Source organism: Etheostoma spectabile, chromosome 23 (genome assembly GCF_008692095.1).
Source record: "Etheostoma spectabile isolate EspeVRDwgs_2016 chromosome 23, UIUC_Espe_1.0, whole genome shotgun sequence".
Taxonomy (NCBI): domain Eukaryota; kingdom Metazoa; phylum Chordata; class Actinopteri; order Perciformes; family Percidae; genus Etheostoma; species Etheostoma spectabile.
This window is the reverse complement of record NC_045755.1, coordinates 21,727,052-21,753,219: the sequence shown is the minus strand read 5'-3', so window position 1 is coordinate 21,753,219 and position 26,168 is coordinate 21,727,052. Positions and strand designations below refer to the sequence as shown.

General features: G+C 40.8%; 1 long non-coding RNA gene across 1 annotated transcript; it reads left to right on the top strand.

Moving 5' to 3' along the window:
• The first annotated feature begins 13,071 nt into the window (after positions 1-13,071).
• Positions 13,072-15,923, top strand: LOC116673160 (uncharacterized). Its single transcript, XR_004327772.1, has 3 exons — positions 13,072-13,186; positions 14,080-14,081; positions 15,912-15,923. It is a non-coding gene; the product is annotated as an uncharacterized LOC116673160 (long non-coding RNA).
• The last annotated feature ends 10,245 nt before the right edge of the window (positions 15,924-26,168 follow it).

The window sequence follows — 26,168 nt, the reverse complement described above, 5'->3', positions numbered from 1 at the left end:
ATTCACCCGCATTTGGCGGGTGGTCGGGTGTTAATTTCAGGCCCTGTACCTGTGCCTCAGAAATTTGATTGTTTTGCTTGGGGCACCCAGGGACCACTTGGACAACTTCGCAGTAAGCACACATACGTCTCCACAATGTATTGGCAATGTAATCAAAATACGGCCGGAACACGTAGTAGTTTGATCATTTGCTCACTTGCACGACATCCCCGAGATGTTGCTCCTATACGTTTCAGCGTGTGTGAAGCGGCTGGGATTAGGATCAGCACTTGTAAATCTGGGGCCATGGTTCTCAGCAGGAAACCGATGGCGTGGTTTCTTCAGGTAGGGAGTGAGTCCTTACCCCAAGTGAAGGAGTTTAAGTACCTTTGGGTCTTGTTCGTGAGTGAGGGGACAATGGAGCGTGATTGGTTGGAGAATCGGAGCAGCAAGTGCGGTGTTACATGCCATTTATCGCACTGTTGTGACGAAAAGGGAGCTGAGCCAGAAGGCAAAGCTTTCGATCTACCGGGCAATTTTTGTTCCTACCCTCACCTATGGTCATGAAGGCTGGGTCATGACCGAAAGAACGAGATCCAGGGTACAAGCGGCCGAAATGGGTTTCCCCAGGAGGGTGGCTGGTGTCTCCCTTAGAGATAGGGTGAGAAGCTCAGTCATCCGAGAGGAGCTCGGAGTAGAGCCACTGCTCCTTCGCGTCGAAAGGAGCCAGTTGAGGTGGTTTGGGCATCTGGTAAGGATGCCTCCTGGGCGCCTCCCCAGGGAGGTGTTTCAGGCACGTCCAACTGGGAGGAGGCCTCGGGGAAGACCCAGGACTAGGTGGAGAGATTTTATCTCCAACCTGGCCTGGGAACGCCTCGGGATCCCCCAGTCGTAGCTGGTTGATGTGGCTCGGGAAAGGGAAGTTTAGGGTCTCCTGCTGGAGCTGCTGCCCCCGCGACCCGATACCGGATAAGCAGATGAAGATGGATGGATGGAAATTACATGGATTGCTAAAGTAAGATAGATAAATCATACACAATTGCTTATAATACATTTTATTCATGAAGCACTTTTCAGGGTTCTCAAAGAAAATTTACTAAAGTTTCAAATTATTATAGAAAACAGCACACTATAACACATTAAAAGCTATTCTGAAAATACTAAAAACTATATAGCTATATTTTTAGATAATTATCCTACTTTGGTCTATACTAAGGGCTAATGTACAAAAACACAAGCTTAAACCAATGTTTGTTTTTTAAGTCTACCACTGAGGCAAAAAGCTGAGGCAGGCACGTTTCCTGGGAACAGTGTGCAATGGCTTAAGTTGTTTTCTCTCGTTTGGTGGGTGTGTCTCGATTACTGGCTATGTTCCAGGTTATTCCCAATCAGAATCAGTTAAGAAAAACGTCACTATATCAATTTTTGGATGCCAATGGGCTCATGATAATGTTATTTGAACCCAAAGACACTGAACAATTGAGCCAAGAATAACATTTATTTATTTAAGAACATCGTTATTTTTCTTAATCTGTTGGAGTCACTGAAATATACAATATTTCTCTCTTTTGGCTACACACTCGTGATCTGTGTATCCCTGCTTCACAACAGCAGCGTGTACATGTTGGAGAACAAAAACTACTTCTCACACTATATTGCCCACTGTCATAATGTCAATTATTTCAGTATCTAAAAAAGAGTATCTCTGCTCCAGCCTCTTCTCCAGTCTGTTGCCAGTCGGGGAAGTCCTTGATGGCTTACTCGGCTTCAGACTCAGGAAAGCTGTGCTGCTGCTGCGGCAAAAACAAAAGATTTGGGTTAAGTGTGTTATTTAAAGCTGTGTCTTTTAATGCATGGAAGTATTTTTAGATTTCATTTTTTGTTTCTTTTCCCTTTGTTTTTAAGAAGCGGTTGAGTAATAAGTGTAACGCAAGTCTTTTTTTTTTGCAGATGTGAATAGAAGACCGGTTTCATTAAGTAGAATATGGCAAGCCAAATGTTGTTAAATTTTCAGCAAAATTTTCCTCAGACGCTCCAATTCAGCCTTTTTGAACAGTAAGGCCATTTGGTCAGTAGGGGGCGCTGCAGTTTGTGAGGTTTCATTTTGGATGAAGTTCAAGATTCACAACAGGTGGGCTGTTTACGGTAGAAGGGATACATCTACGGCCAAAAGTTACGCAACAATCCTGTTAAATCTAGATTAATATAAAGACATATTTGTTATACTTGCACCCAGGAAAACACGTACCGTTCCTCTATAGTTTTAATTCAAATCATGATCTGTTTCCTGAACTTAACTACTCGTTTTGGTGCCTAAATTTAACTGTTGGCACCGTAGCTGTATCCCATCTATCTGTTAAAGCGCCATTCTGACAATATGTATTTAGATCACTTTCTAAATGAAAGCTTTAAATAGCATGTTAAACATCGTCCCATAAAATATGCCATAACATTCTCTCTAAAAGGGCTAACATCAAGGTTTCATGGTAATCACAATGATTTAAGAGGTATTTACTTTTGATTTCAAAGGTGCCATTTTATGCTGCCCTCTCTTTACTTCCTACTCAAAGAGGTAAGCCTCTCCTCTCTAAGTGTAGATCCCATGGCGCCATTTTAATGCTACGAAGTCATCACCTGTCATCCCATTGACTGCCATTCATTTCGGCGCCACTTTGACAGTAAATAACTTTACATCTGAAGCGTTTTAAGACTCTATTTGTCCATTGTTTATTTCTAAAGAAACAAGACAATGTATAAAAGGCCCCATTACCTTGTAGCTAAAAAATAGGCTAACGATTGCGTCATAACCACGCAACTTACCATCGCATAGTCGACAAATGACTTGTCAGTCAATTTTCAGGAGAAGCACACAAACAGTTTGGGCTTCCATTAGCTGTTTAGCTTTAATTACTAATGTTAACTAGCATGTTAGCAATAATTAGCCTGTGCCTACGTTATCTCCTAACATATACCTACGCTCTTGTCTCTGCTGATTGGGAATGACTGAGATTTCTCTTGGCACAGCTACCAGAAGGCATACAACTTTCGGACATGTTGCCCACGTCACAACCACGTCATTAAGCTCAGTTGGAGGCTGCGCAGTAATGCCTAGCCATCACCGGCACCAAAGGGAAAGTGCAATGACAAACACATCAGTAACAATGTTTAATAGTACCGTATATGTATACTGTAACGCATACTGTAATATATTTTAGGAAAATTATTAATAATATGACATGTTGACTTATGCTATAGAATACAATTGTGCTTTCTCAGAAATGTCCTTAAAAAGTTATTGCATCTGTTACTTCCTTCTTAACTAATTCTTACTTTTGTCATGTGTCATTATGTTTATAAAGTGACAATACTGTAGTTACTACATCATTATGAATTTGTACATTTGTTCAAGCATGTTCTCATATAGACTTTTGTTGTTTATATTGTGGAATTTTGTACATGTAGCATGACATGAAGAAAGAGAACATGTTCCACGTCACAGCTGAGATTATTCTTTTAACTTTTATTTTGTGTGTTTTGTCTTTAATTTAAGGACAGTGGCAAAGTGTGGGATGACACCTGGGAACCAGCCAAAGACTATTTATAAAAGAAGCAGTGTTCATGGTCCTGTGGAAGCTACAACTTACAACAAGCGTCCACATGTTACGACTTGGGAGTGAGAACGTGTTGGCATTTTCAGCTTTGAACAAAACCGTTCAGGAGTTATTACGGCAAAGGTGGGACGTGCGTAATGTTTCATCTCTCCCTCCTGGACAGGACGAATGAAACATACAGTTCAAGCCATTTGAACTTCCCACAAATTTAATATTTTTCTGTATATCATGGATGGTACTTCCAAAAGGTGTTATTTTAGATAGATTGTTGCAGGGCTATACGTCTCTGTAAATGTCTGTTAATAACTAATCACCGTCATCCTGAAGCGCGTATGAAGCGGTTATTGAAATATCATGCACTGTGGATGATTGTGCTATTTTTATAGCTAGAACAGTAGGTTTTCCATTTACATCATGTTTTTATTGTGGAAAATGTCGTTTCACTAGGTTTTTACATGGGTTATACCACTGGTTATAAAAATAACGCCTTCAGTCTCCATAGGATAACATGGGAAAACTCGACCCCCCTACCTGGTGGGCTCAAATATATTTTCATCTTTCTAAAACTGTTTTTCCATGTCTCACCTCCATAAATAATTGTATAAACACAGAAATTTGTGCATTTACTTAAAATCCATGGCGTTACTGCCAGGTCGGGGACATTTGAAACAGCTGTTTCAACCGTCCGACATAGACACATGACATCACAGCCTGTTTAGCTTCTCATGTAAACAAGCATGAAATATGAAAGTCTGGGATTGTGGAGAACACTAAATGATCTACTGAATAAACATGCAGTCAAACCTTTAAATTAAAAACACTCATTAATAATCAACAAGATTTGACCGCAAACGAAGTTTACTTTTGACCATCAAAACTCATTTATTGGCTGTAACTCCGTGATAAAAGGAAATAACAGGGAGATATTTGGCTGATAGGAGGAGGGTAACATGCTCTATGTGTTGACCTTAGGAAGTCTGTCTATCATCATTGCACTGGGAGAAAACTGGAATGTTTCATCCGTCCCGCGTTTCAATTGTCCTTGCTCTCCCCTACAGTCTATGCAATGTATACAGTCCATTCAAGGGAGAGAAATGCGGGACTGTTGTTCAAATCAACGTTAGCGGTTAGCTATTCGCCTTAGCGCGAGCTAGCAATTTAAAAAAAGTTTCAATTAAGAACATGGTTGCAAGTATATATGTACAAGACTGTATAGACCATAAAACAAGACTGTCGTAATTTTTACATCAATTATTTAAGCCGAAAATACTTAATTTATGGGTCTCTCTGGTCGATGCGGCAGCCATTGTTGCTTGCTGTGTCCTCACTTGGTTTCGAGGGCCATACAGCCCTCCGTCTTAGCCCTACCCCTCGGTCAAAAAGAGAATTGGGACAGCACTATGTCATGTGTCTTATTGATTTTTAATGCTTATGACTTTTAACTGTTTGTACTTGTGTTTTATCTGTTTTAATGATTTTGTGTAAAGCACTTTGAATTGCCCTGTTGCTGAAATGTGCTATACAAATAAAGCTGCCTTGCCTTGCCTATGTCCCGCATGAACGCGCAAAACCAAGGGGAAGGGGTAACATAGAGAGATTCAGCCTTAGCTTCGCTAGGTTTTAAGTATATCTTTGTCCCATAGTTATATTACATATGAGAGGGGTCACATTGTAAAGTAAATGTATCTGAAGTTACCATGTTTGTCTGCAACGTTAGCTTGCCACTTAGCTAGTGTTGGGATTTAAAATGTTATATGTGCTTAAACATAGTGTGTGATTTGCATTATACATTATACATTTAAGCCAAAAGGCAAAAGCATTATTTCAACATAATGAAGACATGTTGGTCATGCATTAAGTTTGTTGTTCATGCATTAAGTTGTTTTGCAATACTTCTGTTCTATAATATAAGATGTTCTGTTCTATAAGATGTTCTGGTACATAAATATGTCAGAAGCAGAATTGATGGTTTTGGGAAACATCCTGTGTTTGGTTGTGGTTCCTCTCCCTGGCCCAACCAAAGGGCAGCAGGTCATGTAATCTTTTTTCTGCAGGTCCTGAAAGGGTCATGACTTTCAGTCACATTCCAACTGAAAAGATCGCAAATAAGCACACAAACATATCACACCACTGTGAGCTGGAGACCCCAACCCTTAGTGAATAAGGCCAGGGGTGCAAGGGCCAAAGAGCCAGACAAAGGAAGGGGAGAGCTGTGATAGCTTGATCCATGTAACTTTGACTCTAGGATATCCTATGTAATAAAAAGGATTCACACATCAACATCTGAGATTTTTACTATTTATTGACTGAACACTGAGACTGGAGCAGGATTTAGCTCCAACACTAGCAATGGTAAACATGCTAACGTTCATTTTTTGCAAATCAAAGTTTACGTTTTCCTACTTTAAACGTAGTGTCAGTAAAATGCAAAACGGGGATTGTCAATGCTTATCATTATCTAACGCTAACTATTAGCAGATGTATAACCAAGTTTCTTATAAGGTTTGGTTAACTGTAATAACCAAAATGCACCGATAATGGGCTAGCTACTGTTTGCCCCTTCAGTAGGGTGACCAGACGTCCCCGGTTTTGGCTACCTGTCCCCGGCTGGATCTGTCCCCGGAAATGTCCCCGGTTTTCACTGTGACTGAAAGACCCGAAATTGGAATGAAAGAAAGAAAAAAAAAACTGACAAAACGTAGCCAATAATCGCACACCCACCACACGCAGGCCCCAGACCGCCAGAGCCCGCGGTGCTCAGAGAGGTTTTAGAAGCCGTGTGTTATGATGCTAAAATCACTGATTATTTACATGGAGTCTGGTGCGTTTAGTGAACGCAATTCCGCGGACTTTTATGTTTTAAAAAGGATCTTAATCTTTAACAGAAAGGTCGACCTCCTTAGAAATCCTTCCCATAATGTTGTCAGACACTTAGAATATTAATCTGAGTCTGTTAGCAGCTAAAGCACTTTTATGAACGTAAATACAAGCTGGACAATTATCCTATTAACTTACATTGCAGCGATCTCGTTTAATACTGCATCACTGTCAAAGGAAAATATGTCCTCAGTAGTTTTTGTTGTATCTGATTCTCAATGAGCTGTTGCAGAAACAAGCCTTGAGCAGTAAAGCAAAAGCTGTCAGATAAATGTAGTTCAGTAAACATTACAACATTATGAATATTGAGACTTTCTATCTTGAAATATTAAGACTATAAGGACTTTCTATCTTGAAATATTAGGACTATAAGGACTTTCTATCTTGAAATATTAGGACTATAAGGACTTTCTATCTTGAAATATTAGGACTTTCTATCTTGAAATATTAGGACTATTAGGACTTTATATTTTGAAATATTAAGACTTTCTATCTTGAAATATTAGGACTTTTTATCTTGAAGGATGGATTTTTTTATCTTGAAATATTAGGACTTTCTATCTTGAGGTGGAGTGGAGTGGAGTATGAAGTAGCAGCAGGGGTGGGTCTAGGATCATACCTTGGGGGGGGGGGGGGGCTCAGCCCCTAATAAGAACAGCGCTAGGTCTAGTGTCCCCGTTTTAAGTTTTACAAAAATAAAAACATTACTTGTTTTGGAGGTAAATACACTTCTGAGCTGAAAATGTCCCCGGATTTTGTCTAAGAAATCTGGTCACCTTACCCTTCAGTCTATAGTTGGCGCATTTAGCCTTGAAATGCTGTTAAGAGCTAATGTTAGCAGAGATAAGCTCATTTAACTAAGTTACAGTTACAATAAAGAACAATGGACTGTTGTTGATTCATGTGTATTCTCCTAGATAATTAATGAAGTACAGTTACATGCAAGTGTGCATAGATATTTAACTATGAGGGGCTTAAACGGAAATTGATTCTTTCTCTTTCTTTCAGAAATAGGAGTGCTGAGAGCCACGATAGCATGTTCACCCACCCAATGCCCCAGAAGTAAGTGTCAGGTTCAGGACACTTTAACTTACTAAATAAACACGGTCAAGCAAGAAAAACGAGACGCAGACGGTAATGAGCAGTTTGATAGACAATTGCAAGAGGGAAGGTCACGCACAAGAGCCACCTATCCTCCAGCGCAGCTCTGGGAGACTTCAACACTTTCTCTGCAACTCTGTCCCTTTATTCACATTTGTTGATACTGGGTGACATCTGTTATTTGGGTTATGCCTACGTTGAGAAAAACCAGGGCAAAGTGCAGGTCGCTTGAGCGAAGTGTACTCTGAGTGACCTCCAAAGCTAAGATATTTACTGCTTGTGATATACAACAGTGAGACATTTATGACCTCTTGTAAGAAACAGCAGCAACACAGAAAAAGAGGGAGAGCAAAGAGAAACACAGTATTGTTAAATGTGCATATAATAAGCATTAAAGATATATATAATAAGCATGTAAGAATATATGACAAGCAAGATATGAATATATATAATAAGCATGAAAGTTATAATATTTTAAGACACTACTACAGAGAAATATGAAATAAAAGACTTATAAAAATAAATTTCTCTGTCAGTAAGCAATAGTAATAGTTTGTTTCTTTTGATAGCTTAAATATGATACTTCTCTCACCATTACAAAGCATTTTTCCATCCAGCAACAATCAGGATCATTGCAGACAACTAGGCAAAGACCATGGGGAACAACCTTGGCATTAAAGATGTCTACATCTACTGGTTCGGCTGGGGTGGTCTGCGGGGGAAGAGCCTTCTCCCTTTCTTTTTCTAGTCCCCACACTGTGGCGGGAATGACCTGGAAGATGTCAAGGGCATCAACCTCGTCGCAGGAATGAAGGAGGACCTCCAGCTACTACTGTAATAAACAATGTCCATGCATCTTCATCCATCCATCTTCATCCGCTTTATCCGGTATTGGGTCGCGGGGGCAGCAGCTCCAGTAGGGGACCCCAAACTTCCCTTTCCCGAGCCACATCAACCAATTGACTGGGGGATCCCGAGGCGTTCCCAGGCCAGGTTGGAGATATAATCTCTTCACCTAGTCCTGGGTCTTCCCCGAGGACTCCTCCCAGCTGGACGTGCCTGGAACACCTCCCTAGGGAGGCGCCCAGGAAGCATCCTTACCAGATGCCCGAACCACCTCAACTGGCTCCTTTCGACGCGAAGGAGCAGCGGCTCTACTCTGAGCTCCTCTTGGATGACTGAGCTTCTCACCCTATCTCTAAGGGAGACGCCAGCCACCCTCCTGAGGAAACCCATTTTGGCCGCTTGTACCCAGGATCTCGTTCTTTCGGTCATGACCCAGCCTTCATGACCATAGGTGAGGGTAGGAACGAAAATTGCGCGGTAAATCAAGAGCTTTGCCTTCTGGCTCAGCTCTCTTTTCGTCACAACGGTGCGATAAACGGAATGTAATACCGCACTGGCTGCTCCGATTCTCCGACCAATCTCACGCTCCATGGTCCCCTCACTCGCGAACAAGACCCCAAGGTACTTAAACTCCTTCACTTGGGGTAAGGACTCACTCCCCACCCGAAGAAAGCACTCCATCGGTTTCCTGCTGAGAACCATGGCCTCAGATTTAGAGGTGCTGATCCTCATCCCAGCCGCTTCACACTCGGCTGCGAACCAATCCAGTGAGTGCTGAAGGTCACAGACCAATGATGCCATCAAGACCACATCATCCGCAAAAAGCAGCGATGAGATCCCAAGCCCACCGAACTGCAACCCCTCCGCGCCCCGACTAGGCCTCGATATCCTGTCCATAAATATTACAAACAGGATTGGTGACAAAGCGCAGCCCTGGCGGAGGCCAACCCTCACCTGGAACGAGTCCGACTTACTGCCGAGAACCCGGACACAGCTCTTGCTTTGGTCATACAGAGATTGGATGGCCCTGAGAAGGGACCCCCTCACCCCATATTCCCGCAGCACCTCCCACAATTTTTCCCGGGGGACCCGGTCATACGCCTTCTCCAGATCCACAAAACACATGTAGACTGGTTGGGCATACTCCCAGGCCCCCTCCAAGATCCTTGCGAGAGTAAAGATCTGATCCGTTGTTCCACGACCAGGACGGAATCCGCATTGTTCCTCTTCAATCCGAGGTTCGACTATCGGCCAAACCCTCCTTTCCAGCACCTTGGAGTAGACTTTACCAGGGAGGCTGAGAAGTGTGATACCCCTGTAATTGGCACACACCCTCTGGTCCCCCTTTTTGAAGAGGGGAACCACCACCCCGGTCTGCCACTCCTTAGGCACCGTCCCAGACTTCCACGCAATGTTGAAGAGGCGTGTCAACCAAGACAGCCCAGCCACACCCAGAGCCTTCAGCATTTCTGGACGGATCTCATCAATCCCTGGGGCTTTGCCGCTGTGGAGTTGTTTGACTACCTCAGCGACTTCCACCAGGGAAATTGACGACAATCCCCCATCATCCTCCAGCTCCACCTCTACCACAGAGGGCGTGTCAGCTGGATTTAGGAGTTCCTCAAAGTGCTCCTTCCACCGCCCTATTACCTCCTCAGTTGAGGTCAACAACGTCCCATCCTTACTGTATACAGCTTGGATGATTCCTTGCTTCCCCCTCCTGAGGTGACGAACGGTTTTCCAGAAGCACCTTGGTGCCGACCGAAAGTCCTTCTCCATATCTTCTCCGAACTTCTCCCACACCCGCTGCTTTGCCTCTGTCACGGCAGAGGCTGCAGCCCTTCGGGCCCATCGGTACCCTGCAACTGCCTCCGGAGTCCTCCGAGACAACATATCCTCCTTCTTCAAGACTCCTTCTTCAGTCGGACGGCTTCCCTGACCACCGGTGTCCACCAGGGTGTTCGTGGGTTACCGCCCCTTGAGGCACCTAAAACCCTAAGACCACAGCTCGCTGCCGCAACTTTGAACATTATAAAATTATAAAAATATATTATAAATTGTATATTATAACATATAATATATTATAAAAAGATTATAAAATCGATCATTGACCTTTGTACCAAGTACACTTATGAGCAAGTACACTTATTGTTTGGTGCATATGCACAAACAACAGTCAGAGTTTTCCCCCCCATCACCCGCAGGCGTAGGGAGGCGACCCTCTCGTCCACTGGGGTAAACTCAGGGTAAACTAAATTGATGAACGCAGCGGCACTCAGCCGGGGACTTGTGAGTATCCCCACACCCGCCCGGCGCCTCACACCATGGGCAACTCCGGAGTAGGACAGAGTCCAACCCCTATCCAGGAGTACGGTTCCAGAACCGAGACTGTGCGTAGAGGTAAACCCCACCAGATCTAACCGATAGCGCTCCACCTCCCGCACAAGTTCCGGCTCCTTCCCCCACAGAGAGGTGACATTCCACGTCCCCAGAGCCAGCCTCTGCCGCCCGGTTCTGGTCCGTCGAAGCCCCTGACCTTCGCTGCCACCCATATAGCAGCGCACCCAACCTCTTTGGATCCTCCCACAGGTGGTGGGCCCATGGGCTGGAGGGAGAGGTGCCACGTTGCTTGTTCGGGCTGTGCCCGACCGGGCTCCGTGGCAAACCCGGCCACCAGACGCTTGCTCACGAGCCCACCGTCTGGGCTTGGCTCCAGACGGGGGCCCCGGGCTTCCTCCGGGCGGGGTCTCGCTATCCCTTCCTTGCTCAACCATTGAAGTCTTCGAACCATTCTTTGTCTGGCCCCTCCCCTGAGACCTCTTTGCCTTGGGAGACCCTACCAGGAGCACAAAGCTCCAGACAACACAGCCCTCAGGTTCATAGGGACACACAAACCTCTCCACCACGATAAGGTGATGGTTCCCGGAGAACAATGTGGCACTACAAATTCAACTACTTCTTTTTATTATGTAGACATGTCTTGTGACAGTTAAGTTAGCCTTTACCTTAACCCACAGCAGTGTTTCATGTGGGGAATTTACATTGGATTGTAAAAGGTGAACTACATTATTTAATTCAAATTTCAACAGAATCTTCTACAGAAGTAACTATAGGGACATACAATATTGTAGTCCTACAAGAAGACATTGAATTTGTAATTAAGTCAAGTGTAATTGAAAATGCACTAGGTGCTGTTTAATCTGTGTAGGGTTATTGTAAATTCATAACAAAAGTATGATCACAAATTGCAAAGGAAAAAAACTTTCAATGAAAATTAAATCAAATATACCTGATATTTACTGCAATGACATTTTTAAAGTAAAACTAAAAACCATACAAGGACACGCAATGTCAAGATCTAATTCTAACAGTTTAAATACATAAAACATACATACAATATACACTCACCGGCCACTTTATTAGGTACCCCATGCTAGTAACGGGTTGGACCCCCTTTTGCCTTCAGAACTGCCTCAATTCTTCGTGGCATAGATTCAACAAGGTGCTGGAAGCATTCCTCAGGGAGTTTGGTCCATATTGACATGATGGCATCACACAGTTGCCGCAGATTTGTCGGCTGCACATCCATGATGCGAATCTCCCGTTCCACCACATCCCAAAGATGCTCTATTGGATTGAGATCTGGTGTGGAGGCCATTTGAGTACAGCAAACTCATTGTCATGTTCAAGAAACCAGTCTGTGATGATTCCAGCTTTATGACATGGCGCATTATCCTGCTGAAAGTAGCCATCAGAAGTTGGGTACATTATGGTCATAAAGGGATGGACATGGTCAGCAACAATACTCAGGTAGGCTGTGGCGTTGCAACGATGCTCAATTGGTACCAAGGGGCCCAAAGAGTGCCAAGAAAATATTCCCCACACCATGACACCACCACCACCAGCCTGAACCGTTGATACAAGGCAGGATGGATCCATGCTTTCATGTTGTAGACGCCAAATTCTGACCCTACCATCCGACTGTCGCAGCAGAAATCGAGACTCATCAGACCAGGCAACGTTTTTCCAATCTTCTATTGTCCAATTTCGATGAGCTTGTGCAAATTGTAGTCTCAGTTTCCTGTTCTTAGCTGAAAAGAGTGGCACCCGATGTGGTCTTCTGCTGCTGTAGCCCATCTGCCTCAAAGTTCGACGTACTGTGCGTTCAGAGATGCTCTTCTGCCCACCTTGGTTGTAACGGGTGGTTATTTGAGTCACTGTTGCCCTTCTATCAGCTCGAACCAGTCTGGCCATTCTCCTCTGACCTCTGGCATCAACAAGGCATTTCCGCCCACAGAACTGCCGCTCACTGGATGTTTTTTCCTTTTTCGGACCATTCTCTGTAAACCCTAGAGATGGTTGTGCGTGAAAATCCCAGTAGATTAGCAAAGTCAAAGTCAAAGTCACGTTCAAAGTCACTCAAATCACCTTCTTCCCCATACTGATGCTCGGTTTGAACTGCAGGAGATTCTCTTGACCATGTCTACATGCCTAAATGCACTGAGTTGCCGCCATGTGATTGGCTGCTTAGAAATTAAGTGTTAACGAGCAGTTGGACAGGTGTACCTAATAAAGTGGCCGGTGAGTGTATATATATATATATATATATATATATATATGATATACATACTTCTGAAGTGGTAACTATTTGGAACAGGACCCAAATGCAGACAGAACACAGAGCAAGACGTGTCAATTAACAGGTTTATTTAAAGTACTCAAGTATCAAGTCGAGGTTTCCAAAAGGGGAAAAGCAATTCCAGGTTTCCAGGGTGAACAGGTCTGGTGGTTTCCAGGAAGGTGAGAGTCCGTCAGAGGAAGACAATAAGCCGGCTAATGGTGGGGTCCAGTGGATGGCAGGAGTCAGGTTCCAATAGCAGCTGAGGCACAAGAGAAAGGATAACAGGCAAATGCACAATTAACTCAACAGATAGCAAGGTTAGTCATGTGCGAGACTAACTGTGGTTGTCTTGACTGTGATCTGATGCAGAGTGGAGGACTCACCCGGTATATAAAGCAGAGGTTTATTGTGGTAGATAAGAGCCAGCTAGAACCCATACATTCAAGTACAATCTCATGATTTTACATGAATGTATGCTTCAGTTGAGTACATGCAGTATTAATTAAACATACTCCTACATGTCAAATTTATCTTAGACAATGTGTAATGTACACAACATTTTTAGTGACGTGTGCATTTTGGTAATAAACAACATTTGTAAATATAGATTGTAACATGTGTACGTGACTCATCTTAAAACAGACTAATGTGCTGACAGAAGGTCCTCAAATAGATTAGCAGACACAACTAAGTGGAAGAAAGACATCAGTGTAACAGCATCAACAACTGTGGTTAATAACTCCTGCAACAGCATGCTCGTTAGGTACATTAACAGGCTGAAATATTGTATTTATATTTTTTTGAGAAATTTTCTAACATAGTGACGCTTTAATATTGAACCTGGTGCTGTATACAATATATTTATGGTTGCAGAACTGAAGATTTTTCAAGATAGAACATTAATGTAAATTTCCAATAAAACAGACTTTCTGGCGGCGGGGATGGTTTTGTGCCGTTCCTTCGGGCACCTCTGGGTAACGTTACCCATTCAAGTAAAGGCAGTCTCTCCGCTTGTCCTGTGAGAATGCACCACACGAAACTCAGATGTGAGGGGTTATTTCTAAATCACACGCGGTCCCAAAATGATTATAATCACGTGCAAATAGGGTTTATGAATTTTCACTATAACGTTAGCAATATCAGGCTTTGATTTAAAGATAATATTACCATTACATGCGCATCGATTAGCAATGACATCACATATGGTTATAAACAGATAACCGGCGAAACCGTTGTGCATACCTACTGTATTCGACTGTAACATTAAATATATTTTAATGCGTTTACATTATTAACACTAGTTAGCCCGCTAGCTTGGTTAGCAAGGCGCAATCTAGCTAGCTAGCTAACTGATATTAATTGGGATCCTAACGTTGGCTAACAAAAACAGTACTAAAACAAAGTAACGTTACTTACCGGAAAATTTAACAGCCGATTGTCTTGTCGTGTCACCGAACGCAAAGTGTTAAAGTCACTAAAAGCGTGGTCAACCCCCCAGATGAAGTTTACGTGCCATGGATAAGGTTTGCTTAACACTCTGTCATGATTGACAGGCCAAGAACTGTCAATCACATCTTAGCCACGCCCTAAAACACCCCCTGCTTCATCACCGATTTTAAAATCAACAACATCGTAATTTAAAAAATGATCATTATTCTGTGTTGCAGAAGAGTTAGAACTAGCGATTGAGACCATAAACTCATTATGAAGATGTTTACTGAGGTAATAAATCAAGTAAGAAGTGGGACATTTTTCCATAGACTTCTATAGAAACCAACCTCCTTTTGCAACCCGCGTGTTGCCCTCTGCAGGAATTCAGATAGAATGCAGGTTTAAGTTACTTCCGCATGTGCATCACTTTGCCGAACCGAATGCTTCTGTCCATCAATATATATACGGTCCATGGGACTGACCCACAGAGAATTATCACTAGGTACTGCAGTTTCTCGCAGCGCTAAAAGCATTTTAGCGTCTTTTAACTTATTTTTGTTTTGTTTTACAGCCCATAACTTTAGCCTTCTTTTTTTGGTTTCCTCTCACTGCTCTCAGTAGCTTCACATTCAGCAACAGAAGGAAGTTGTTTCTGGAAAAGCATAAAGAGAAAGACAGCTATTTTGATCAGGAGTTGGTGACGACCAAAACAGAGCTAAAGGCAGAGTGTCATTTGTGGATTTTCCTGGTGGACAAACACAACTCCAGATGTGTAAATAAATATATCAGCTATATCAACCTTATAGGGTGATTATGTCAGTGTTGTACATTGCACATACATACAATACATCGTATGCCAATGCTAACCTTCCACCAAACTTAACTTATTTTGTTTATCTAATGAAATAACAAGAAGCAGCTGAGCTTTAGTAAAATCCCACTGACTCTGTAGACATTTAATGTCAGCCTCTCTAGATGGAAGCATCATCTGGATGACTGAAAATATAAACATTAAGCTTCATCCTGGAGACTGCTTTGTACTTTATAATGTCTTGCCGACAGAATCATTTTCCCACCTTACTTACAGAGTTAGTAACAGCCCTTCTCTCATTTTTGTCACCTAAAACTCAGCCCTTTATCAGTCTCTGCTCTTCTTCTGTACTCTGCAGTCCAACCCCTTTGTCTTCAATTCTTTCATTAGCCTGATAAGGTAGGCCAAAACTGGCATTTTATTAGAATAAGATCTAATGCTGTCATTGTCAACCTCTTCTGGTATGGCAGACATCATGTTGCCATAAAAGTTGTTAAATTAGATTCTTGGTAAAATTCAGTCTTTTCCCAAACCCATTTAGATATCATCAATAAATAGGAGAGCCTGTTTCCTTCCATAGCCCCCCACACGCTCCCGCTCTTTTTTTCTTCCCCTTAGTTGTCCCCTACTGGAGGGAGGACGGGGGTTTGAGTGTCCCCGTTTCCCATCACCTGTAAAATTTCGAGCCGGCCCCCCGGTGAAAGGGGTATTTTGCCCCCCTGTAGGAATCCCTTGATCGCCCCTCAAAAAAAAACTTATTTGGCCGGAATTTTGGAGGCTTTCCGAGAAGTGTGGGAGATTTTTTTGGGGGGGGGGGAAGGGGAAAGGGCCCTTTCCAAAGGGCCCGGGACAGATCAATATTTGAAAATGCATCAAAAAAATTTTAGTACGAAAGCATAATAAAAATTGGGCATAAACCTAATGCATAAATATATTCTGGGTTTTGTTTTAGAGAAAACCTAAGTATTTTTTTTCCCACATACTGTGTTTTAATGCCCGCATTGCGCTGGGCGGTTTTTCATGGGAAAGGGCACCCTGGGGAAAAACAAAACTCTTTTTTTTTGTGTTTTAAAAATTCGATGGGGCGGCGAACAGGCCCCAAAGGAATTACCCTTTTTACTTATGTTTGTTTTTCTGTGTTTTAATATGTTTATTACGCTGGGGAGTGTTTTATGTGTTTTTTTAATCATCAAAATCAATCAAAAAAAAAATTTAGAAAGGGTTTTTTGGGTATATTTTCCGGGGATATTGCTTCTCATGTGTGCATTCAATCAATCTAAAGAAAAAAGAGAAAAATGGGGCATTAACTGTAAAAAACCTTTGAACCCCTAACAAAATTGTCCATTACTATATATAATATGGATTTTTTTCTTTAAGACATATAAAACAATGCACATTATAACCCAATGGTCTTACACAGCTTTCACATGAAAGCATGGTTTGCAAATATCTAACACACTTGCCAACTCGGAGTGTAGGTGTTTTAGGTTTTAGTTAAGTGTGAGTCTTTTACTCACATCTAAACATGTAAATGTTTGTGTCATATTATTTCAACAACGGGGTTTCTGTTTTTAAAATAGGCATACATAAAAACAATGAAGAAAAACTGTAGACAGATTTGTCAACTGACAGGGGAGGACCGTACTGCCCTACAGTTTAAGCATGACCTTAAAAATTATTACATTTAAAAATGTTGCTGCACATTCAAAAGACAGTTTTTTCAGTAATGAAGCTTTTTTTTTGGGTGGCGCGGGATGCTTGGGGCAAACAATTTAGTGTTAAAAAAAGGAAAAAGTTAAGTCAAAAGTTTTTTTAAGAGCTTCTAAATTCAAAAGTTTTGCCAATGTGGTTTTTTTCAGTTTTTTTCCGAAAAAAACGTTTTTTAAATAAAATTTGCCACAAATAAAAAAATAGTTTGTCTTGCATGGAGGACTAGTGATGTCACATAATTTGGAACCTGAGGGAAGAATGTTTTCAGGTCATTTTGGGGCCCCAAACCAGAAAAAGGTTTGGGTTTTTTTTTTTTCTCCATGTTATTTGCAAATATCAATTCAAAAAAACAAACTTTCTATCAGTCAGAAATCAAAAGATTTTCTTGCACACCACGATTTCTCAAAAAAGAGACAATTTCCTGACACTTTTTGCACCAGAGTTCAGAAAGCCCTATATACTGAAAAAAGGGACTTGGAAAATGTAAATTTTTATCCACTTTTCTAAACCCATGTTTTTTTTTAAAATTTTTCCCCTTTAAGATTTTCCCGAACAAAAAAAAATTCCCGAGGAAAAGCCAATTTTTGCTGAAAATAATCAAATAAAAACTAAAATTAGTAGCAGTGAGCAGCTTTTGGTGATTTGGCTTTGTTGGTTGATTGATAAGCCCGTCTTTTTCATCTTTGAAAAATTAACTATCAAGAAATTAAAATAAAAATTTTCCCCACGTTTTTTTTTAAATCCCCCAAAATGTTGGCTAGTTTTTAAAGCAGTGTGTGCCTAAATTTTTATGCATAGTTAAATATGTCTTTAACAAATAATCTAGCCTAGATATTTGGGATTTTTTTTTTTAAATTTGACTGAAAGGTTTTTGAAATTCTGTTGCTGTCCCCCAAAAAAACAGCCGGCATGGTGATCAGCAGAGGGGAAAAGCAAGATATTTAGTTTTTTCAAATTTTGTAAAAAGCATGATAATTCCGACTTTCCCCCCCCCAGAGAAAAAGATTTTTAAAATTGCAGGTTTTGAAGTTGGCGTGAATGATGCTCTAAAGGTAGCCCAGCTTTTCTGTGGGTAAGGGGTTGGCCAGGTGCAAATAGTTTCTCAAATTTTTAAAAGTCAAGGGGGAGTCAAAAAATTTTTTTAAAACCTTCATTAATTTAGGCTATAGTCTGGTCACATGTTGGATATTTCAATTAAAAATTATTTTAAAAAAATTTCCACAAAATAATAGCATGTTCTTGAGTGGAGGGCTAGGATTCACAAATTTGGGAACCCGGGGAAACATGGGTCGGGGCCATTTGGGGCGGACCCGAGATACCACGGTTGCTTGTTTTGTTCCCAGGGGCTCATTGACATATGATCATGATTCAAAAAAAACAAAAATTTTATCATCAGAAATTCAGAAGTTTCTCTTTCAACCCCGATTTTTCAAAAAAAGACAAATTTAAAGACGATTTTTTCACCCCCAGTTCATAAGACACTATCACTGCAAAAGGGCTTGGGAAAGTGAGATTTTTCCACTTTCTAAACCCATGTTGTTTTTTTTATATTTTACCTTTAAGACTTTGAAAAACAAAAAAATTTCCCGGGGGTTAAGCCAAATTTTTGCGAAATGAAAAAAAAAAATAAAATTTTAGCGGGCGCTTTTGGTTGATTGGCTTTTTTGGTTTATTGATACAGACCCGGCTGTTTCTCCATAAAAAAATTAGATGATCATAGAAAAATTTTTAATAAAAATTTTCCCACGTTTTTTTAATTTCCCTGCCGGGGTTGGCTAGAGCAAGCGTGTATAAGCTTTATATGCCTATGTAAATATGCTTCATAGACAATAATCTAGCCTAGACTATTTGGATATTTTGTTTAATTTAGACCTGAAAAGGTTGTTTGAAATACTCTGTTTGCCTCGTGGCCCAAACAACAGCCGTGCATGGTGATCAGCAGAGAGGTGTGACAACTGCAATGATAGTTAGATTTTTCAAATCTTTGTAGAAAAGCCATGATAATGTCCCGACTTTTCACCCATGAGCAAAAGAGCTTTAAATTAGCATGTTGTTGAAGTCTGGCGTGAATGATGCTCTAAAAGGTAGCCCAGGCTTATCTGTAGGCTAAGGTGGTTGGCCAGGTGCAAGGATGATGTTTCTCAAATCATTTATTAACAGGTCAGAGGTGAGTCAAAATGTTTTAAGACCTTCATTAATTTAGGCTATATGTCTGGCTCACATGTTGGATAGTTCCAATAAAACTGTATTTAATAAAATTGCCACAAACTAACAAATAGCATTGTTCTTGCAATGGAGGACTAGTTGATGTCACATAATTGGAACCTGAGGGAAGACATGTGGTCAGGGTCCATATTGGGTCAGGGACCTGATGATACCACGGTTGCTATGTTTTGTCTCCAGGTGCATCATTTGTCATATGATCATGATTCAAACAAAAACAAACTTTCTATCAGTCAGAAATTCAGAAGATTTCTACTTGTACACCACGATTTCTCTAAAAGAGACAATTCAACTGACGACTTTTTGCACCCAGAGTTCTACGTAAGACCTACTATCACTGACAAAAGGACTTGGAAAATGTAAGATTTATCCACTTTCTAAACCCATGTTGTTTTCTGTGTATTTTACCTTTCAGACCCCAAAATTAAGCAATGCAATCATCAGTGTAAATTAATCAAATAAGACTGTTTGTAGCCTATAAGTTTGAAGAAGTAGCTTGGTTGAAGCAGCTTTTGGTTGACCTGGATTTGTTGGTAGGTTTTATACAAACCATCTGTTTCATCTATTGAACAAATAGCCTGATCATAGAAATATTATAATAAAAATAATGTTTCAAGATTTTCTTCAACTTCTTGCTGATGTTGTGCAAGCAGCTGCAATAGTAAGGTAATATAATCCTTATTATGCATATCCTACATACAGTAGGCTATGTATATGTATTTTTGTTTTTTAATGTAAGCCTCAAAATGCCGTTTAAAATATTCAGTTTTCGTTGTGCCCCGAACAATAGCCCCACACGGTGAGCAGCAGGTGTGGTGAATGTAATAATATTTCTTTAGATGTTTCCAAAGCGGTGATAAGGTGTCGAGTTTTCACCCATCAGCAAATAAGCTTGGCAATTCAGCCTATTTTAAGTAAATTCAGCTTTCTTGAAAAAAAAGTCGATTCCACAGTGCCTATGACATGGCTTTGACTCCATCGGTCTGACAATCGGACAATCGGACATCTTCATTCAGCTTAATCCGTCGCTCATTTATTATGAATCCAAAAGATGTATTCTTAATAGCAGTCGAGGTCGGGTGTCATTTCAATTAGTTTTCATGAGTAGATTGTGATTACAGTTTGATTATGGCACTTTATCAGTGCTGTTGACTATGTGACGTGACGAATTTTAGAGAGACTTATCCTGTCCCATGTCCAAAAAAAACAGTCTCAAAAAAATGTCATCTTCTTATAAGTATTTTTTATGCTGCTAACCCCTTTTATACTTTTGTTTTTTTCCACTGTGATGTGATGAACAGTCCCCCCCCCCCGTTAAAAATATGTGGGGCAGTTATATGAGGGTTTTATTTTTTGACCCCCCGATGGACCCAAAGCGTAAGGGACAAACCCCACCGGGCCCCGCAGGGCCCCCCGGCCCCCCCCCATAGGCCCCGCGCCCGCGGGCCCCGAGGGCTTCCCCCCGGGGACTGACCCTGGCTCCCCCAGTGGGGAAAAACCCCCGAGGGCTGAGGTAACTCTGACTCCGGCCCCTCAGGGGAAAAAATGAAACATTTTTTTACGTATGTTGAATGTACACAAGGCATGGGCCCTCGGTAAAAACCCCGTGAAAGAAATGCATACATTTTTGGGACAGGGGAGGAGCATACTTTTTATAAACCCTTTGGTTTTACTCAAAAATCAAATTGGGCACTAAAAAAAATGTTTAATTGATTTTGTTTTAAAAATTTAATAAGCAATTTGTTGTAATTTAGCCAAATTTTGGAAAAAAGAAATAGGGAATTCAGAACTTAGTATTTTTGTAATATTTATTTGGGAAGTAATTTTTGTTAGTATTATTTAATGATAAAAGGCGAGGGGTTGCGTAGCCCCAATTTTTCCCCGTGTCCCCTGACAAAAATCCCTTATCAGCCTAGACTTATCAATCTGTAGTGGGCACACATAAATTCATACTTGAAGAAATTACCGGTTTTTTTTGTTCCCCTTTTTGGCCCAAAAAAAGGCCCTTTTTCACCCCCCGGGCCCGTTTGGGGCCTTTGGGGGGGACCCGATTAATCGGGTTTTTCCCCCCGTTTCATTTTACTACATGGGGTTTTGGAAAAAATTTTCCAAAATTTTGGGGAGTCAGTCGACTATCTCAACACGCGTGGGTTTAAAGGGCGGGGTAACCCCAACAAAAATCTCGATAGGAGAAAAAAAAAAAACTGAGTTGTTAAATCTCAAAACACAATCAAATTAGGGGCAGCGCTGAACTGCGGACGCCCGCGAAGGGGGCTCAGGGTTAAAGGGAAAAAATTGTTCAGGTGAAATTGGGAAGGGAAAAAAAAGGGTTTCCCGTTTTAAAAATGGAATAAGTAAGCTAAAATTTGCTGCACAAATTTGTAAATTAATTTTGGGTCTTCCCCTTGGGATTGCCGGGGTAATTAAATTAGATAGAAATGCCTAAACAAATTCTTTCAAAAATTTCCCCAACTTTTACTGAAAAAGCCAAGTGCCGTTTTATTACACCAAACCAATTTTTTTTAAAATTCCCTTTTTAGAATGGGCTTGGGTAGCTTGCTTATTTTTTGTTTCCCCTTGCAAAAAGAAATTTTAAAAACCAAAACACAGGGAAAAAAGAAAGGGCAGGGGAAAAGGGGACATCCTGCGTCGGCTGTTTTTGGGGAAAGTGTTGGTTAATCCGGCTAATGGGTTTTTGGGTTAACATGATGTTGATTTTTTTTTATCTTGATGGCACTCAATGCCCTCAAACCCTTATGGGCCGGCCCCAAAACCCCAGTGGGTTTAAAAAAAGGACGGGTTTTTTTGGAGAGGAAAAGGATTTGGCGGCTGGACGATTTCCATTCAACCCGCAGCTAAGCCTGACCTTTGGGTTTTACTAAAACCCACCCAAAAAAATCCTTAGGGTTTCCCCCCATTTTTACAGCTTTTCGGGGGGGGGGGCCCTTTTCCTTTTCCCCGTTTCTCCCCCTGTGGCCTAAACCTGGCCCCCCCAGTGGCTTCCCCCTTTTTTTTCTGACTCTAGCTTTCAAGCGGTTCCTTCAACTCTTTACTCAATCTCCATGTGCCTCCCCCCGTGGGTCTGAATGGTCTCCAAGTGGGTTCCCTTGTATCTCTGACTCTAGCTCTTTAAGTGGATTCCCGTCTATCTCTGACTCTAGCTCTGACTGAACTATTTTAACCTACATATAGTAGATGGATAAATGATATTCACCTTTACTCTCTTAAGACTTTACCTACTTTCTGTCATGTGCATTTGTTGGGGAGAGGAGGTGGATGTGAAGGGCAAAATTAAGTGAGAACCCTAGTGTGCAAGGTAAATATGATTTGTTTTATGTTACTATCAGAATGATGGAAATGGATAGTTCTTGTTCATTTCTGTTCTTTTAAGTACTTTCTGTTGTCTGTATTTGTTTTGTTGTGACAGAGAGGAGAGGAGATGTATGGTTTTCAACCCCGATTTCATCTGATATGTCAAATGCTTGTAATTGACCTAGTTCTGGGAAGTTTACTCCACAAAATCCTTATGTGTTTTTTTGCCCAGCATATTTTCTTACACCCTACTACGCTTTGCGATGCCCTGCGATGCCCTGTTGTTCCCTGCAATGCCCTGCGATGGCCTGGGATGCCCTGCGATGCCCTGTGATGCCCTCTGATGCCCTGCAATAGCCTGCGATGCCCTGTGATGCCCTGCAGTGTCCTGCTGAACCCGGCTACACCCTGCTACACTCTGCGATGCCCTGCAGTGTCCTGCTGAACCCGGCTACACCCTGCTACACTCTGCGATGCCCTGCAGTGTCCTGCTGAACCCTGCTGCAACCCGCTACGTCCACCTATCCACTGCTATGCAACGCTACACCCTGTAACGCCCTGCAATGCCCTGCAGTGACAGGAACTACTATGACTACCATTTGTAGTCACTGTTCCATTATCTTTATTGTGACTATTATTGCCACTGTTTATCACACCCCCAACCGGCACCATTTTCAAAAAAGAAAACCCTTTTAATATTCCAATAAACTAATTTCAACAAATAGATTGAACTGTTTTTCCTACTTTAGTCAATAAATGTTTAATGATATAATTCTGTTTATAATCAATAGTAAAGTAGTAAACCACAGAGAATAGTGAACATGGCCTCAAAAATGATAGGGGAGCCACAAAATCACTTAACCCTCATGTTGTCTTTGGGTCAAATTGACCCGTTTTCCAATATCAATGTTCTTCTTTTTTTGGGGTGCCTTATTCAATTTTGTAGCATTTGAAAAAAAAATTGAAGTGGTTTCAAAATAGTACTGAGTAAAAGTTGACATATTCCAGTCTGTGATTATCCATCAACATCCATTCTTTTAATTTTAATCTAAATAATTCCTAATTTCTGCTTTTCTAACTCAAACATAATTTCCTATAAATAAGGTTTATTGACCATAAATTCCAAAAATAACTGTAAAACTAAAGTTAATAAGTAAGTGGTACGTAGTGTTGAAAACATCAAAAAGTGACAAACATTGAAAAAAAAACGTCAAAAGTGTTGAAAAATAGGGGAAAAAAATAAGAAAAAGTTAAAAACATCGATAAAAAGCGTCGACAAAAGTGTTGATTTTCAGGAAGACAACACAAGGGTTAAGCAGTATTTATAAAGAACACATTGCAAACAAAGCTGAGAAAATTATTAGTGACCACTTTTGCTGTGTACTGGATGTACACAGCAAATTGGAACTCCTACCTTCAGGCAGTACCAACAACAAATAGAAACATCTTTAAGAAATCCTTCATCCCCAATGCTGTGAAGGTGCTAAATAACATAAATGGAATGTAGAGCGAGGCAGACTTTCGACCTGCAGGTTCTATGCACGGCACAGCATTTTTAGTAGGCTATTTTTGTTTATTTATTCACTTTTGTAAATGTAACTTTTGTAAGTCACTTTTTATGAAATGCCTGAAATGTCTGTTTTGTCCGTCTTGTTGTACTGTTTGTAATGTCCTGTCTCTCTTGTGTTCTTGGTAAAACTGAAGAAAGAAATGTTTTTCATATTCCTAATATTAATACTTTTTAACAACTCATTTTCTATGGAAAGTTAACAATTTTTGAGGTAGACATTTAAAATGTTCAAGTCATTGGTAGAAGACTGCATCCAGACCCCAAGTTGATCATTTTGTGCTCGACGGAGGGACTGAACACACTGAGAAAATTTCAGAAAATTTGAAAAATGTTATCTCATATGGTCTCATACTGTGAACAAGGTTTTGCCTCCACACTGAAATAAACCCCAAACTCCCTCAATAAAACATTAATCAATCAGTGACTTAACAAACCTTCTGCATCTGGACAGAGTCAGGTTTGCTCTAAAAGACTGGCTGGCAGAATAAAAAAAATAAAAAATAAAAAATAAAAAATAAATAACTTGGTCTCCTTTTGTTGTTTCTGGGAGAAGCCCACACTGAAATGGACTCCACTCATTTTACACCATCATGTGAGTTTGAAGAGAGCAGCAGCTCACTGTAGGAAGATGGAATCTAAAACTCTACGGTGTGGCCGAAAACTCTGCAGACAACGTAAAGGGGAAAGTTGTAGAGCTTTGTCAAAGTATTCTCCCAGATGAAAATAACAAGCTCCCAGCCGCGGTCAACGTCGTTCATCGCATCGGAAAACTAACACCTGCCAGCTCTCGGCCCAGAGCAATTATCATCAGATTCTCCCAGAGAGCCTACAGGGACGCAGTATGGAAGGCAGCAAAGAATCACCCCATCATGCGTGAGAACAAGCTCCGCTGTGCTGAAGATCTCCCTCTTCCTGTCAAGGAGGCCAGACTGAAATTGTGGCCTTTGGTGAGTAAGGCACTCAGTGAGGGAAAGCCTGCTTACTTTGTTGGAGCACAAGCCTTTATTTTAGTTTATTTGTGTTACCTTATTATTAAGCCTGGACCTAAGTTTTGTTTAGAAAACATTTCTGTTGGATATAATAATATATCTCCTGAAGAATATATTTACTGACCAACATTCTGAGAGACTATTATTTATTTTTTTACCAATATATATTTTATTGAGATTTTTTTTCATTTGGAAACACAAACATGTAAATATCAGAATAAGTTCTCTTTGTAATTATTACATGACAGTAATTATTTTACTTAAATCGGAGAAATAAAAACAGGGAAATAAAGGGGGAACAATTAAAAAAAAAAAAAAAAAGCATAGCTTCTCAGAAACAGGGGTGTTCAAGCAGGTTACTATTATTTTAAATATGTTGGTCTCTTATCTTTTTTGGAACTCAACACTTGATTTTCCACCAATAACCCTGTTATGATCCCAAGGTGCAGGTCGATGCTCGGTATATCAGTATTAGGTTACTTGTTTCGTAGTATCTTATAAGCTTTTCTAGTTGCTAATATTTCATTGTCTATAGTTTCTGTTAATGTAAAGTGTTTTTATTTGTTAAACAGCTGAACACAGATTTATGGTTTTGTCATGAATCTCATTCAACTTCAAGTGATGTAAACCTTTTGAGAACTCAGTGGGTAATGAGTTATGGTTTTCTCACTGCTCAGAAAGATCTGCAGGTGTCTTAACAATGAAGCAAAGATATGATGGTGACATACTACACACAGATTCAGATCCAAAAGAGCATTTATTTGCCAAGTGATTTGTTATAACAAGATTGTTTAAATAGTTTTCAATGTATATGGGGACAATTCTAATCTAGAAAACATCCAACTATTTGCTGACATAGAGAATAGACTCCAACATTGGTTAGCAAAATTTCAAAACTCTCATATTTTGCTTGGAGGTGACTTTAATATTACTTGAAATTCCCAGATTGATAGGTGGCCACCTGCACGTGATAGTGGTAGAAATACCTACTTTAAGATTTTCATGGAAAGATATGATTTAACTGACTTATGGAGTGTTTAATTCCCGGAGGTTTTATCCTTCACCTGGAGTAACAAAGACAAAACTA